This window comes from Leiobunum rupestre, chromosome 6 (genome assembly GCF_980474605.1).
Source record: "Leiobunum rupestre chromosome 6, qqLeiRupe1.1.hap1, whole genome shotgun sequence".
NCBI lineage: Eukaryota > Metazoa > Arthropoda > Arachnida > Opiliones > Sclerosomatidae > Leiobunum > Leiobunum rupestre.
In genome coordinates this window covers 39,745,300-39,763,435 of record NC_143389.1, presented here as the reverse complement: position 1 = coordinate 39,763,435, position 18,136 = coordinate 39,745,300, and positions in this window count along the sequence as shown.

Genomic DNA, 18,136 nt, shown 5'->3' with positions numbered 1-18,136 from the left:
GAGAAGCACGATACTTAACAGAGTATAAGGTTTAGTTTCGTATTCGAGATATGGTTATAATTGGCACGGACGATTTCCGTTAATATGCCTCGAAACGCGAAACTATCGAACCCTATAAGAATGACAGAAAAACGTTATTTTCACGAGAGTATATCCCAGAAACGTACAGTTTATTCTTAACGATTACGTCGGTTGATACAACGTCGAGGAAGTACTTGAAAAAAAAATCCCATTCGACCAATTATACGCGTCACTGTAATATATATTTATATATATATATACAACCCCTTTTCATATTTTACGTGAATATCACAATTCTTATAGATTAAAAAAATCCTTCTCTCTCTATATCTCTATCTCTCTAGAGAGGGGAGGAGGTGGGGGATCGAGAGTTGTCGTTTTTGGAAAGGGTTCTTGTCATCGCGAGGCAGAGAGGTGGGGGGGGGGGGGGGTGGTTCAATTGGAGGGTTTTAAATCGCCTTTACAAAAATATCGGATTGTCCAGGACCTGGGAGCGTCCTACGCGTTTCTCCAACACGTAAAACATCCTACGGGCGCAACTCCCACGCCAATTACCTCCTACGCAGACCTCTTACGCGTACCTCCTATACGCGTAACGTGTGTCTATCGAATTAATTCCTCCTTTCCCCCCTCCCCCGCGCTGGTTAGTTGGCTGGTACGTTAATTTCCGTTCCTACCAACTTTACTTCGTCCTTTGGGGCTTAATGTTTATACTTTTTTTTAATATATCAACATCGGTAAAGCGCGAAAAAAAAAGCCCCAAAAACAAAATCAGAATAACTTTCCTCACTTCCATCCCCTCCCCCCCCTCCCCCAAATTGTTTTTATTTGAATATTTACAAATATAAAAAACCGCAACGATGAATGAACGCTTTCCGGAAAAAAATTTAAACGTAGATATTTTTAAAAAAAATAATAATAAAATAATAGTGCTCGTAATTTCCGTGAAGTGGCGCTGTCGACGCTGAGCCGTGATACGGAAGGACCCCCCAATGCACAATTGACTTTAACCCTATTTACGGTACAAGTTTAGCAGTTAAAAATAATACGAAGCCAATTTTAATGAAAGAAATATCTACAGAGGGTATTTGTATTTTTGTCGCTTACGAAATACTTGCCGCATAGTTAACGCTCATTTTATTTCAACTATCGCCCGATCAAGATACCGTAGATATCTGGTAGTGGACGACTCGTAGACTGTCGGAACCTGTTGACGTTGTGACACATACCGCATGAAAAAGACCAAAACCGTCCAATTTCCCATATCATATAATGACTCGCACACCCAGGATGTCAATGACTGCATTAGGAATCGTAGATATCCAAATATCCACACCAACAAAAAACTTATTAACAAGAAGCGAAAAACTTACCATTCACAAAGCACAGAAAGCCACTTGACTAAACGTATATCAATAAATGACCGTAGAGGGAATAGTTAGGGTTCTTTATAAATAAACACAAACGAACCCAATTGATGAACTGCATTAAACATCTTAATCAGCCGAGAAAACGTTTAAAATAAATTACGACCGAGTTGAAAACCAGACCAACTCGATATGTTGTTAATAAATGAATTATTAAGCTTGAAAACCAATACGCTAAACCTAATAGATAAGAATATACGACTGAAAAAAACTAAATGAATTACAAAAAACTAACGGGTTCTACCCTTTATCTTATCTGCTGACTGCGCTAAAACAAGATTTGACCATTAAATTTTTTGAAAATGCGACGTATACACTTTGAAGGTTCCGTTAAAAATTATCCTTTCCCAAACGTAAAGGTTCTCAAAACATTAATACACAAAAAATAAGTAAAAAGGTTCCTCCAAAAAATGAACCATTTTGCGGAAGAAGTAAATAATTTTAAAAGAATAAAAGATAAAACAAATATACAACCGCAAAAATAAAACGTCAAATAATAGAAGAAACAATCTTAAACTCCATTCATTAAAAAAACACTAAACAAAAGTACCAAATTGAAATAAAGCAACTTATTATATTAAACAAGATTAAGTCTTTATAATTTTTTCGTAAAAAAACCACATTAGGCCTTCACAATTTCATTCGTAAAAAAATTCAGGACTTTGTTAACTATAATGCTTACAATGAGTGTCTTATTTGCAGTGTAGCTTGAAGTTATCGTTGGTTCTGTGGTAGAGCGCTCGACTGCCTAACTGAACGGCCCGGGTTCGAAACCTGGGTGACGCATTTGTTTTTAATCAAATGAGAAATCGCTAAATTAGAATTTCTTCGATGCAATAATTTCAATTTCAATTCTATTTCAATTAAACCAAAATTTCGTACTCTATTAAATACGCTTCCGATAAAGCTGAAGGTCTAATTTTCAATAAGGCGTAACAAGTGTCGGTGGTTCTGTGGTAGAACGTCCGCCTGTCAATCAGGAGGTCTCGGGTTCAAATCCCGCCCGATGCGATCGCAAATTGATACTAAGACGAATACCGTGTACAACTGGTGGAAACCCTGCCATTGGACGTTGAGAGGTAGCATTACACTCAGCACTCGGTCCGTCCCAAAGTCATTAAGAAGAAGTTGGAGAGAAAACGCCCATATAACACAACAGACTCAACATGCACAACCATCAGAACACAAACACAACAAATTCAACACTCACAACCTACGCATAAACATTACAAAAACGTAATACACCAAACCGTCACGACGGTGAGCGAAAAAACACCATCCAAACCAAACCGCAAATGCATTCGTTAACGCTCACCGTCACACGGTGGTTTTGCCAACCCTTTGAGAAACTGCGTACGCAGTGATTACACTTTGCACCGAAAATGCGAACGCGTTCGCAGTCCTGACAGACAGACACACCCACAGACCCACCCACAGACCCACACACAGACCCACCCACAGACGAACCCACAGACCCACCCACAGACCCACCCACAGACAGACACGGTCGTTGTATAACCCCTCCTAGGGGACTTTGTCCCCTCGGAGAGGTAAAAACTATAAACTTTATACAGCGCTCTATACTACAATTGAAGCAAGCTATATCTAACCGTAAAAAATTCTTATCTACTCAACACTTAAAAACCCGCCAGAACGGAGGCGGAAAATAAAACAAAAATTAAAATCTACTTAAACAGGAAAAGAACGTTTGGGCTTCCACCCGACACCAGAATCAAAACCGAGGGGTCGGACATTCCCAAAAAAAGCGTACGGGATTTCGAAATCTCTGTGACTTCGCGATTTCGTCAAAGATTTCGCGATTCCGTCAAAGATTTCGCGATTTCGTCAAAGATTTCGCGATTTCGTCGGAGATTACGCGATTTCGTCTGAGATTTCGCGATTTCGTCAAAGATTTCACGATTTCATAAGATTTCGCGATTTCGTCTGGGATTTCACGATTTCGTCAAAGATTTCGCGATTTCGTCAAAGATTTCGCGATTTCGTCAGATTTCGCGATTTCATCAGAGATTTTGCGATTTCTTCAGATTTCGCGATTTCGGGGTTTCATAAGATTTTGCGATTTCGTCAGAGATTTTAAAATTTGGTCAGAGATTTTGCGATTTCGTCAGGGATTTCGCGATTTCGTCGGAGATTTCTTGAGAAGTGTATGGGATTTTGTACAAATGTCCGACCCCTCGATCAAAACTCTGCGGAATATAAAATTAAAACTTCTTGCAAAGAATATTTGCCGGCCTTTAAACCCTTGCCAGATCGGAAGGGAAATCTGACACTGGTAACTTTCCAAAGCTTATTTACGTAGTTGTAATTGTCGAGGTCCTCGGGCAAATATTACACCGCCATTAAATTTCTCCGGGCCTTAGAGAATTTGTTATCTTGGGGAAATTTTCTCGTTCCGTTATTATACGCCATCTATTGGAGACGAAGAAGATTTTCTCTTATAAGGTACCTCCCAATAAACTCTTTCTATTTATTGTTATCGCCATCCGGGGTTTCATCCTCTTACCGAAAGGGGCGCTGTAGCGCCACTCGTAGAATCAAGACGTCATAAATGGAATAAAGAGCGTCACTAAATCTCAATCTGGGTCCTCTCATTCTGATGTCGCTACAAATGGTCTCTATTCTAACGGCCTTACCCCGACAATCGTTGCTGGGCTCTTCCGTAGAGAACTCTTTGCAAACCCCCTATTTCTCGATTTCCCGAAGTAGCTCGTTCAGTCAGCGTGTTTGCGTTTTATTAGACGGATACCGGAAGACTGTTTTGCTTTAAAACTAGCCATTAAACATGGATGAACGACTCGACAAATTTTTGAGGTCTCTTAGTTAGTGGAGTGGTTTAGGGGTCAGTAGGCTACTATGCCCACCAGACGTCAGTCCTTCCATGGACGAATTATAATTCGTCCATAGTCCTTCCTTGTCGCGAAATCAAATATTTAACCACTGGTTTAACTGTCCAATTTCATAATAACACCGGACGTATAATATCTCTAAACTGCTTATGTAATTAGCTTGAAACATGTGCCTCATAGAAAACACCTGATTTTTTCAAAAATACATGATTTTTCAAAAAACGCTTTCGTAAGAAAAGCTAGTGCGGGTCGCGATACATTGTTTAGGGACTTTCTAAGACAATTACAGAGTTAAAATATTATTCATAAGCGGGCAATTGCATTTTAGGCGAAGTTGAAAACCTCTAGTACGAAGGTACATATGTTTCATTTTTATTGCCTTGAAGAATACATCTATAAATTCGAGTGAAAATCGTCAGGGAATCGGCGGTTAAATAAACCCCTCTCTGACTGTCTTGCCCCTCTGTTGAAAAATGCTGCCAGATCTATGCGTAGAAATTGCTCAATTTTGGCAGTATAAAGAGAAACCATAGACAAACCAGTCACAGCAGTACAAACTCTATAATCGGCTATGAATGATATTTTATTAAAAGGACTATTGGTGTGATCTTTGGAAATTAAAATATTCGTTGAAAACGCAACGATACTGCACGCTGTGTTGTAACTGACAATCGCCTTCTGGCGACAAAGTTCCTTAAAACAGATTTTACACATTTCATTCTTCAACAAATATCACCCCCCCCCCCCTCCTGCAACCTGTAGATACGCTACTGTGTCTGATGTTCGCTAACTTATTATAAACAAACCAAGGAAGTAAACAAAAACTGTTTTGGTTCCGTAAAATCTCACTTCCTTATTTTGATAGGGGCGAAAACTCGATCATAAATCATCAAAAAAACTAGAAGTGGTATTAAGTTGGTAAAAAAATTCAAGGATTTTTCCGTGGCTTTAATTAAATTATGGTTTAATCCGTAAGAGGAAAAAAACACGGCTCAGCGATGTTTTAAAAATCAAAAGTTCTTTCTGAAACCCAAATGAAGTTTCAATATTTAAATATTTGTTTAACCGGATGAAAAATTGTTGGCGTAACTAAATTAAAAATATGTAAATTTGGGATAGTATAGACAGTTTCAGCAACTCTTGAAAATGGCGGTCTATCCCTGACGTTTGCTTCTGCAGCGGCGAGGTGAAACGTAGAAGTTTGCGTTTAAGTTATTTTCGCTACTACCAAAAAGGTTTTTCCAACGCCCCCCAGAAAAGTAATCATAGAGTGTTGTCGTCTGAAACCCTGCGACGTCAACATTGTAATTTGCCTATTGATAAAAAACGGTAACTGTCATGGCGGCCACTATTAACACTACAGCTGTGACGTTACAAGTTTTCAAAATCGTATCAGACGACAACACTCTATAGCCTCGTCGAAAATTAAGATCAAAACTAACAGTAACTTTCTAATAAAAAAAAAACAAGTTATTCCTTCTCAAAGATTACAATCATGGCCGCCCGCAGATATTAATCTTCATTTATACTTTTATTCTTCATACCTTTAGTAGTGTATTCATAGTCAGTGGCGTAAATGTGGCCCTCGCAGACCCGCAATGTGGGGGCGGCTTCAGGGGGCCCTAATTCTTATCTATCTATGGGCTACATATCCATTATCCCCCTAAAAATCCCACTGTTTATAAGGGCACCTTAAAGAGTTTCGCGGGAGGGGGGTGCGAATCTTAGTTACACCACTGTTCATGGCCCATGAAAGGGTGGGAATTTGCCCCAACCCTCTGTGGGCGCGAAGCCACTTTAATATAGGTCAGAGCTCGTGAAAACGATTTTCATTGCTAGACTACACTAGAGTAAATTAATGTCTTTAGTAACTGGGACATGTAAAGTAGAACTGATGAAGAAGAGGTTTTATTGTTTGACCCACAGCCAACTTCGATCGCGCGCTTTAGCGGCCCCGTCAATCGCCGGAATTTAACGTGTATATATTTTCCCGCCAGGGTTCCGCTACGAACAAAATTTAACGTTAGTCAGATCAAGGATCCTATATGTTAGAAGGATAGGTAGCCCTCCGGCCAGCCCGTGTTTTCAAAACGCCGGCAGCGCCGTCGATATTAAGAGAGCCTCTAAACGGGGGACGTCTTGTTTCTATTCCCTCAAGTACAAATTTTGGCGGCGCTTCCTCCATGTTTTGTCCTTGACGGAGTCTAAAGACGTATTCTCTATCGCGCATGACCCACCGACGGCGCTGCCATTTTTCGTCCCTCGCCTCATATCCTTCTAACATATAGGATCCTTGGTCAGATAGGAAAAATCAACCAAAAACCATTTTTTTAAATAAATTTAAAAAACAATTAATTGAACCGAATGTAGGTTAATATTTTAATAAGTTAAAAGGAACCACCTATGGACTGCATTGTAAAGAATGATAAAATTAGCGAATAAGTCGATTAGTCCATTATGAAAAGGGATAATAAAGCTAAACCCTAAACAAATTTGAAGAAATTTAAAAACTTACTAATAGCTCGTACCGATAGGTGTTCGAGCAAACAAAAAGACGCGAAACTCGGACCAAATAGATCTTCGAGTGAAAAATTAAATTAAATAAAATAGCCAATAATTCCAACGGTAGACCGGTTTCGTCCTATTTGGACTCGTCAGTACCGTGCGGGAAATCTGGCTTGCGACTATAACACCGAATAGAGTGTTGTCGTCTGATACGATTTGGAAAACTTGTAACGTCACAGCCGTAGTGTTAATAGTGGCCGCCATGACAGTTACCGTTTTTTATCAATAGGCAAATTACAATGGTGAGGTCGCAGGGTTTCAGACGACAAAACTTAATAGAGAAACTAAGCCTAAATATTAAAAATTTCAAAACGAGTTGCATAGCAACGGAAAGCCGAATGGGAACTAAAACCGAATGGGAACTAATTCCCTCGCTTTCTCATATTTTTCTGACATCGCATGGCTTATGTTGACAATAAGTGTAGGAGTTAATTTGGAAAAGACAATCTTGGCGACCAGTTTAGCATTTAAGTACAGGGCACAGTTCCAGTTTTGGTAAAACATCGAACTCACAAATATACAGGAAAGAGTTTTGAACGAAGGAAACAACTGAAACAAATGGCCGACTTGGGTTTTTAAGATTTCCTCTATGTGTCTACTTGTTCTTGCTGGCTCTGTAATGCTTTGTTTTGACGATAAATTTTTGATTGCAGATTATGGATGATGATTTTGAGACTCCTAATTTCCAAGATTTCATCGTCAACTTGTGAAGAACTTTCATTTTCAACATTCTCGCAGTAGGATCCTTTACATCCGATGATTCCCTTTCTGAAGTGCTTCTTTTCTTACTGGCATATAGTTAGGATATGCAGGGAATATACTAGGTACCGTGCCTGTTTTAAGCTTTCGCCTTTTTAAACCTAGAATAATATTGTCTATGTCTATTTAGTAAGAGTTTGTAATTTTATCTGACTTAAAATGTTTTCTATAATTTCTGTACAAACCTGAACCGAAATCATCCTCGTTGAAATGCAGGCTGTGGACCTTCTGTGTATCTTTTGGTACAAAATCATCCCGAATAATGTTTTTTAAGGGGGAAGACTACAGTGGCCATTGTCTACTTTAGCGCTATTTCAAGCTGAACTCTTTTAATTTTGTATTTTAAATTATAAAATTAATATTTAAATGTAGAACAGCCTCTTGTTTAGTGCCTAAAATAATTTTGACAATTTTAAACTTAAAAGTAATTAAATTATTACGTTTTTATTCGGACCCCCGGAGCTAAACAAGTTGGGCAAGCGCCCAAACTACCCTTTAGTTAGGACCTTATATTTCGTTAACTATTAATATTAGAATTATCAAAAATATTTTAAGCACTAGAGGAAGGTTCAGCCTAATAAGAAAAATATAATTCAATTATGTAAAACTAATTAGATGTACAAAAAATACTACCAAAAAACGGTTATAAACTCGTGAATTTGCTTTTCTTATATACATATATTTTTAATGAAGATTTCTAAAGTTTAAGAGATACATTATTTACACATAAAAACACCTCTACAGCCTTCAAAACTATGTGCTCGAATATGGCGCCTTCACGTAAAAAACGCGTCTCTGTTTCTTCATTTATTTTTTATAAGGTAATATTTTTTTAAACAATGAATTATACGTAAGTATATTGAAAAAAGATAGTTTAACTTTCTAATCCTGAAGAAAAAATATTTTTCCGCGATTTCGCATTTATTCCCCGCCTTTGGCGATAGTAGGTTTTTGGTCGTATATAGCGCCCCTAGCGGGATTGTTCATACACAACATTAGATGCGAAGCGATTGACGGGGCCGCTAAAGCGCGATCGAAGTTGGCCGTGTTTGAACAAACAGTATCGTACGCCAAGTATTGGCACCTGACGGCGCTGCACGTTCACTGTGCTCTAGTGCCTAGGGCACGCGGCGCCACCCCAACCCCATTCTTGCTAATCAAGCTGGACCGTCTACAACGCAATATAGAGGACAGTACCTAGCCATATCCAAACAATGCACCAATTATTTCATCTGTTCTACTATACTATACTTCTGAACTATAATTATATTTTAGTTAATGAGTTCTACTATAGTGTAGGTCCTATACTAAAGTAAACCCGTGGGCGCCCCTGATTGTAATGTTAATCGAATCTATTTATTAGCATAAGTTATTATAAATTTCCAAGCTTTATACTGTCACTTACATAAAGCACTTAATTTTTATGGCGGATCACCGAATTTCAAAATTAGGCCAGCTAGGGGTTATTGGCGTTAGTTAAAACAAGTAGTAAACGGTAAACCCGTGATAGCAGATGATACCTTTAATAACAATAATCCTTTCTAGAAATATAGCCATAGGTCACTGTATTGCCCTACCATGGCCACCTTTGATGACGCGCTGATGCGCGAACAGCGCATTATCAGTGCGTCATCAAAGTTGGCCGTGGCTATTTTTTTGAAGTTCTGACAGGAAGTGGGTAAACGCTATTGACTACGCGCGAGGCAGATATTTCGAATTTAGGGTACGAGGTTTATATTATCTTGGCCAAAATTATCCCTCCCGAAATTAAAATCCTACAGATGTCACTGCCTGATTTACTTTTCAATAAAACGTGGGAACGCGGATCACATGGTTTTTATCAACGAATTTGGGAGAGCGCTTTCGCCAACTACCGTGTGACAAAACGTAGAAACGGTTTCCAATAATTATTAATATTGATCCATATTCTTTTCACAACCAAATGTTTTTTGTAGCAAAAGAAAAAAACGTTTTTACCTTAGTGGCCTAATTTTATCATCCTTCTCACAGTCCATAGGTGATCTCTTCTAACTTAACTTATCATATATACTATTCTCCACCACACTCCCCCCTTTTCGGCTTTCGTTGCTATGCAACGCGTTTTGAAATTTTTAATGTTTAGGCTTAGTTTCTCTTTTTCCCGCACGATACTGATGAGTTCCAAATAGAACGAAACCGGTCTACCGTTGGAATTTCTGGCTATTTTATTTAGTTTTTATGTAGTTTATTACTCGAAGATCTATTTGATCCGAGATTCGCTCGAAGACCTATCGGTACGAGTTATTAGTAAGTTTTTTAATTCCTTCAAATTTGTTTAGGATTTAGATATATTATCCCTTTTAATTATGGACTAATCTTCTTTTTCGCGTAATTTAACCTGACCTAACTTGCGTTAACGTCAACGTCCACCTTTTCTAACAGAAATTAGTTAAAACACTGCGAATAACTAGGCCTAGTAATCGATTCACGAATTGCAGACATATTCATAGAAATCACATTCATCAAAGAAGAGCTTTATTGATGAAAAACTTTGATAGAATCTTTGGTTTGTTTTTCCTTTTTAATATTTTGAAAACATCGCTTGAAAACGAAAAACCACGTAACATGAATTACGTGCTTTTTCTTTAACGAGTTATTCATGAATAGAATAGTTGGTTTTCAGATTTTGCCTTCTACGTCATAGATTAACTTCAAGAAGTCAAAAAGCGCCAGCTAATCGTACAAGCAACTTCAGAATTTCTAGTGCACGTTCAAATCGCGAGGTAAATCTTATAATAAAACTCTGTCTCGTGATGTTAAGTGCAACATTTATTATTTCACCTGTTTTCATTAAAGTTTATAAAAAATAACTATTTTGATTCCTGAACATTGTGAAAACTGCAATCGTGTATCACAAAAATTTGCAAAAATATATATATTTTATAGATTTGGGTACATTTGTTCGAATTTCATTCGTCCGAACGGTGGTACAAATGTCCGAATGATCATTTGTCCGAATGCCGGAAAACATGATCGTATGTCCGAAAACGTATTTCATTTGCCCGAAACATTTGTCACAACTTTTGTTGGTGATTTAGTCGTTCAATTTATGTTAACTTTACTGGCGAATTTCATTTGTTCGAATAATCGTTGGTCCGTTTTTTCGAACATTAGGAATTGGTTGTTTTTTGTTAATATAAGAAAATAGTAACATTAACGTGAGCCTAACCTAACCTAAAATATCCACAACATTGATCGATATTAATACGAATATGAAGTCAAATATACAATATATAGATATATAGCAACGATTAAGAAAAAACAACTTGAACAAACAACGATATTTACCATGTAGTTTTTTATTTTTAATTCTTGCACTAAAAAAAATCCGGACCAAAAAAACAGCAATAATAAATACTAATTTAGCGACAGAATTCGGACAAGTGATGCTACCGATTCGAACAATTGAAACATTTGTTATTTCAGCGGTTCGGACGAATGAAATTCGAACATTTGTTCCACCGTTCGGACGATTGAAATTCGAATAAATGTACCTACCCCATTTTATATCTATCCACTACACTTTTAAAAATCAACAGTTTTCATATTTCCCGCGTTAAAACTTTGCGTGTTTTTTTATTTCAGTGCCCTATTTGGGGAGGTGACAATGAAATATTAAAGTAGGTATTTGCCGCTGCTGCCTAGGGAAATTGAGTAACTTTTTTACGCAAGAGAGATATAGGGGATTGTTCGGGGACTAGCCGGAAGAGGGGTTCTTTCACAGAGAGGGGATTTTTCGTGGGGAACTAGAGAGAAGACGAAGAGAGGGGGATGTTTGTAAGGGGACGCGTGTTAGGGTCAGAGCGTGCAAACTATCACTAACACTCTGGACGGAGTATCTTGGGGACAATTAAGTGACTCTTACGGTCTCTAAGAGGTCTAGGAATTCGGAATACTTCCAAGCTCGCCTTGCCAGCCTTTTTGGCCTCAAGCTCCAGCGTTGAATCTTTGGTGGAAGCGATTCTTCCGTCATTTTTAAATAAATGACACGAATTTCAAGAATGGGCTTGCAAAGTTGCTTGAGTTCCCCTAACAAGAACTTCCTTCCAGTTCACTCAAAGGGTGTCGGAGCGCCCGCTGGATGAAAAGGATAGTATAAGCCTTTTGGATTTGGCATCCGATGCTCAGCATAATGCTCGAATACATTCTGTCATGTCTTGCTATCTTTTTCCCTTGGCACCGTACTGAACAATGACTCGTTTAGGATAGCTGCCGGCTTGCCTTTGGGTGATAAAATTTGCGTCCCTCGTGCCTGTAAATGCGGCTCCATGCTATATTCCTTGGGTACGTGTAGCTTAAGTTGTAAGCTTAGGGCCGGTCGTTTGTCTAGTGCGCTAGTTTCCACGGGCTTACCTTCAGTGCTGGAACCCCGAAGTCTGTCAAGAGACGTACGACGCTAAACATCACGACGATATGACCATAGGTGAAAACTTTTCGCCAGTCCCGAACCGCTCGAACTGTCCTTGCGCAGTTTATTCTCCAGGAACAGTATTCTTGAACTGTTCGGGCGCAGACTATTGGCTATCGACAAAAGACATAAACAGAAAGTCTTGAACTTTCTTTAAAGTGTGCGCCATCAAATCTGCGAAACAACTTTATCCCTTTAAACCCTTTTCGATTGTGCCGGCCCCCTTCGCGGCGCGATAGAAATTGGGGAATTGTACAAGGTACATGCGAAAACCGGTCTTTAACGTCTCTATCCGCGGGAGCTAGCAGCTAGTGTGCGCATGGCTTAAGTAATCGAGATTTTAAATTAATTATTATGGAAAGTTCTAAGGGAATATCAGATTTCATAATTAGTAATTATGTTGAAGACGATTTTTTTACAACTGATCTCCTTGGAAAACATAAAGACCCGTTTAAATACATGGTAGATAATGGAAGAGTGCGGAAATTAATTGAGGACATGCTTTCTCAATTTGATTTGTTGAAGGAAAAATACGCGGATGATTCAAACGGGTATTCGGCGTTTCTATATCGTTGGAAAAAAAGGAATTGATCCAGTTATTTTGTGCCATCCTACTCTACTTGGTGATGAAATTTCCAATATTGTTCACTGGATCGGGTGGCAGGTGCCGGTAACTAACTTGGTGCTTTGGCATTAGTGCCAATTGTTCTGGAGATTTTTTCCGCGGCATCGTAAAATCAAACTAATAACCTAACTATAGAAGGCAGATTTGTAGAAGAGCAGACGCTGCAGAGCGATCGAACCAGAGCTTATATGAATTCACGCCAGGGTCGTTAGTATCACGAGTCACTACTTTCATAAATTCCCACGTTAATTTTCAAACATAGAGAAGCGTTGTGATTGGTTGTATCTTTCAGGGTGGGTAAAATTAGGGGTTTGCATCTCAGATTTCATGAAAACCATTGGCAAATCTGGAGAAAGGCTCATGTGCAAGACTTTCTGTTTATGTCTATTTACTTTTTCTATCGAGAACTGTTTCTCGGATCGTTCGGGACTGTCCAAGCAGTAGTGCTCCGCAGATCCCCCTCCCCCTTAGTGAGATGTCGTGAAATTTGACTCGAACCCCTCCCTCCCCCCCTAATATCTTGTGAGATTTTTCAAAATGCGTATTTTTAGTGTAAATACGTTAATTTGTGTTTGATTGCGTTGGATTTATTTTAAAAAAAAACATTATTTGCTTAATTATTTATATTTAAGACTAGTTAAGACTAATTTAAAAGTAATAAAATTTTCACAACGACGGATACTTCATGGTCCATGAAGTATCCGTCGTTGTGAAAATTTTATTACTTTTAAATTATATATTAACCATGGTAAAATATTTTAACCTAAATGATTAGTTAAGACTAGTATTTTAGACAGAACGTAGTCTAGAATCACAGTGAGAAAATCGAACAATAAAATACTTAAATTTTAAATAATAAGGAACTACTAAAATTCGTAAAAGAATATTCATTCTAATTCAGTCCACGGGTACTCATGTGTGGTCTCAAGAGTGACTACTGGAACCAACATGTCCATGTGATTTTCAATAAAATCATCTGCTCCTTCAACCTCGCTCTGATTTAGCCACTTTACACCGTTGTCGCTTGCGCACAGAAGCTCAGTAACTCGGGGTGTGACAATCCGTGAAGGTCATCACTTTGCGCTGGTGCAGGTGGTGCTCTGTAGACCGCACGCCGGTGCTCTGCAGCTCTTGTGATGGATGAAAAGTAGATACCGCAGTATCTCTTTTTCAGATCACCACGTACACTTGGCAATAGAGGTCATAGGGCATGCTGATGAAGGTGTGCACGGGTTGAATTACTTAATTTAACCCAGTTTTATCGCAATTTTACACTGTTTCTTGCGGTAAAAAATTACGTTATATTTGCCGAAACCCCCTCTCTCCTCCACGTGAGATTGGGTGAGATTCAGCTCGATCCCCTCCCTCCCCTATACGCCTCACGTAATTTATGGACGCTCCCAAAGCTTAGGCATAAAAAATTACCATAAAAGTTTGGAGCCGGTTTAAAACACTTGGAGTCTTCACCGCAACTGGAGCCGGAGCCGACTGGAGCCGATAGGGTTTAAGTCGGAGCCGGAACCGGAGCCATGCGGAGCACTACCAAGCAGTACTTACTCAAAAGCAGGTACCATCAAGAGAACATTGCTGAGCTCTCTTAAATTCGTCTGCAATAGTTTTTAGACTAGTTAATACGTGCTTTTAAGATATAATTTCAGACTATTCGTACAAGAAGTTCTGAACTGTCCGGGACGTTTTGGTGACGTCATAGCTTGGTCCGAATCAGTTCTTCGGACGGTTCCGAACTTACGAATAGTTTTCACCCATTGGTCCCTTAATCTGGGGTAATTCGCTGAACCGACCCTCTCGCGCCTTCGTATTTGAAATCTTCTTCGTCAGCCCTCTCTTGGCCGCTTCCCAGGCTGAATCTACAAAGAGGGCAAAGCATGTCGAACCGTTTTAATTTCCATGCTAAGGCCATCGAAACCCTGTGCTCTTGATTTGGCTCACGCCATAGGTCAGATGATCCATCAGTGTCCAAAAATTTTTGACACTTTCCCTCCGGCGTCGTCTTTGGAAGACTGCTTGTTTTTTTACAGTAGTGTATTTTTATTGCTTATTTTTAAATAAACTAAAAAGTTCAGTAAATGGTAAAAACGGCCATACAACAAATGAATGATGGTAGGCGACCCTGTAAGCTCTTGTAGATTCTACAAAAATGAAGGCATTTAAAGAAAAAACTATTCTGGGACATAAAAGTCAAAATGAAATTTTAAAGGCATATTAAAAAAAAATTTTTTGCTGGGGCTTTTAAAAAAATATATTACTAGCTTCCCAAAGAAATAATTTGTGTTGCCCTTGGGTGTTAACCTTTTTGCTGAATTTAGGGGAATGTCAATAAGAAATATATAAAGGATTTCCCCCGAGTGGTGTCCCATATACCTAGTTTGGTATGTTTTCACGCAACGTAGGAGGTTTTTAAATAAATGTTTTTGTTAACCCTAAGCAAATCGGAAAATAGAGACCGTGTACGAAGCTATCTGCGTCCAAGATTTATTCTTCTGGATAGTCATGGATATCAGCATTCCTATCTTGTGGAGATGCTACTCGAGTAGCAGTTAGGTCTAGGTGCCTTTGTTTTTTAACTGTATAAGCCGGGCGTTGCCCAAGATTTTCTCTTTAATCATTTTTCTTTCTCTACTATCCAAATCTCTTAAATTTGGCATCCTTAAGACATCAAAAAATTGCAAGGAAAGGCCCCCAATAAACGTAAGGCGAAGATAACATCTTATCAATTTTTCTTTTACCTTTGTCTTAGTTTATTTGTAATATTCTGATCGTTGGTGGCTCTCCAAAGAGTGTTACTAAAAGCCTACTTGATATTGACTCAGGCTGTGCTCGATTATTATTTACAATGTCTTCATTCCATGCGACCTTCAGCCAACAGCTACAAATGATGGACTCCTCAATGGCTAATCTACAGCAAATTAATAACTCTACTATTGCAGACAACCTTGACCATCTTACATGATCGTCCGTGGCATCTGTAGATCGAGATGTCGACACTCAAATAGTTAAAAAAAACTTTAATGAGTCTGTGTTTACCATCTCTAATGACCGTGGATCCTAGACCAGGAAATTCAATGGCATGTGACGACTGCTCTGAGGCTGACATCACTGCAGTTTACAGTCTCCTTCACGACGTCCTCAGGTCAAATTCAGCAGTGATTGCGCTCCTTGCATCCACAGTCATCAGCCCCCAAGCACTATCGACATATAAAGCTTGAATTTACCACGTAGAGGCTTAAGCATGTCTTCTTGAAAGGTATCAAAATTGTCAGGGCTGCCGACAGCTCCATTAAACTTTCTTGCTCTATCGATCGTTCCCCAGAACAATGGCTGGCCCACAGACTTGCATTTGTTGAACTAAAACCACGTCTAGCAGTTGATGGAAGAGAGCTTTGTATTCGTGATGACAAAGACCTACCTCAAGCTGCTCTGAGACTACCTAGACTGTCTAAACCTACCCCTAACTCTCCAAAAAACTAAGATTGCCCCAGGAGGAATCTCCCGGCCCTGCAACTAAATTTTGTACAAAATCACATTAAATCCGATTGCCACTCCATTCCGTATATCCAGAAATACATGAACCGAAATTATCAGCGAGCTTATTTTTGTCGGACGGCAATTTCCCCGTGCGAAAGGGGAGGGTTAAAAAGCGAGGCCTTGTTAATTTTCCGCCTCCCGCGACTACAGGGAAAATTTCGAATGCACCACGGGTAACTAGACCGCCATCTAGTGAGGCTAAGATAAATTATTTCATCGAAGAAGATCGTGAGAAACGTGGTCTGTAAACCTAGGCTTAGCCTTGTTTTGTTTTTGAGAGGTCAGTGGAAGGCGGTAGCTGCAGCAGCTGTTCAATATGGAAAAAGTAGATGAATTAAAAACCTTTTCAACTAATCTGAAAAGACCATTTATGTATGAAAGAACAGAGAAATACTTAGTTTTATTAGAATCGGAAAATATATAAATTACTTAATGGAGCTACTTAAGATATATGAAACCCAGATAAAAATATTTAGACCTGCAGTAGCAAAGAATATGGGAAGACCAAAGAAACAAAAGGCTACGGAAGAAGAAGAAACTGAAATAAACCACAAGAAAAGAACTAGTAGAAATAAACAATAGAAATGATGATTTCGTTTACGAGTAAGGCTACCTTTATGTTTCTATTCAGATTTATTTTTCAAATAAAACAAGTACAATTATTGTAACAAAATAATACAAATATTTATTGTTTATAATTTTTAACGTAGTCAAGTTAAACTAGTTTTTATTAGTCGTTAACTGGGCGTCATTAATTAATAACAATTAACTGATTACGATGATATTTGTTTGAGCTATTCTTTCCTTGGACGTTGCTTCTAATGGTGACAGCCTTTCTTCCACTGACACATGATGCACTTGTCATTTTTCCCCAGCAGCATATTTCATTTATTTGTTTTTCGAGAAAGTTTCGCTCGGTCGTCGCCAGGTAGCGTATTCAAACCTTCGCCGCGGAGGTGGGGACGTTCTCTTTTCGAGGAGGGGAAGATGACATCCGGCCACTAAGGTGGGGGAAAACGGGGAACTTGCCTCCCGTGTTAGAGGAATAGGACGCTGATAATTTCGGTTCATGTATTTCTGATATGAAATAACCTTTAAATACAAAGGTTAATACTAAAGACCTTCAGTCACTCTGCTTCTCCCAAAACTGCCATTGGCATCCAAGTTGGCATTGCCTGCTATTTTAAACAAGTTGGCAAGCCAAAATATACCTCTCCTCGGAAGCATTGTCCCTAGTGGTAATAATTTCTCGAGATGACCCTCAAAGTTATATCTCCCCAATTCAGAGTTATTTACTAATAACGTAATCCCGGTTCAATCCCGCCCGGTATAAAATTTTAATTTGAATTAAAATAATTGAGACGAAACAACCGAGATTAATTTATTCAGAATATTATAAATTAAGTAGTTACAACAGTGAGTTAGACGTACTAAAACAATGCACAATTGACTTTAACCCTATTTACGGTACAAGTTTAGCAGTTAAAAATAATACGAAGCCAATTTTAATGAAAGAAATATCTACAGAGGGTATTTGTATTTTTGTCGCTTACGAAATACTTGCCGCATAGTTAACGCTCATTTTATTTCAACTATCGCCCGATCAAGATACCGTAGATATCTGGTAGTGGACGACTCGTAGACTGTCGGAACCTGTTGACGTTGTGACACATACCGCATGAAAAAGACCAAAACCGTCCAATTTCCCATATCATATAATGACTCGCACACCCAGGATGTCAATGACTGCATTAGGAATCGTAGATATCCAAATATCCACACCAACAAAAAACTTATTAACAAGAAGCGAAAAACTTACCATTCACAAAGCACAGAAAGCCACTTGACTAAACGTATATCAATAAATGACCGTAGAGGG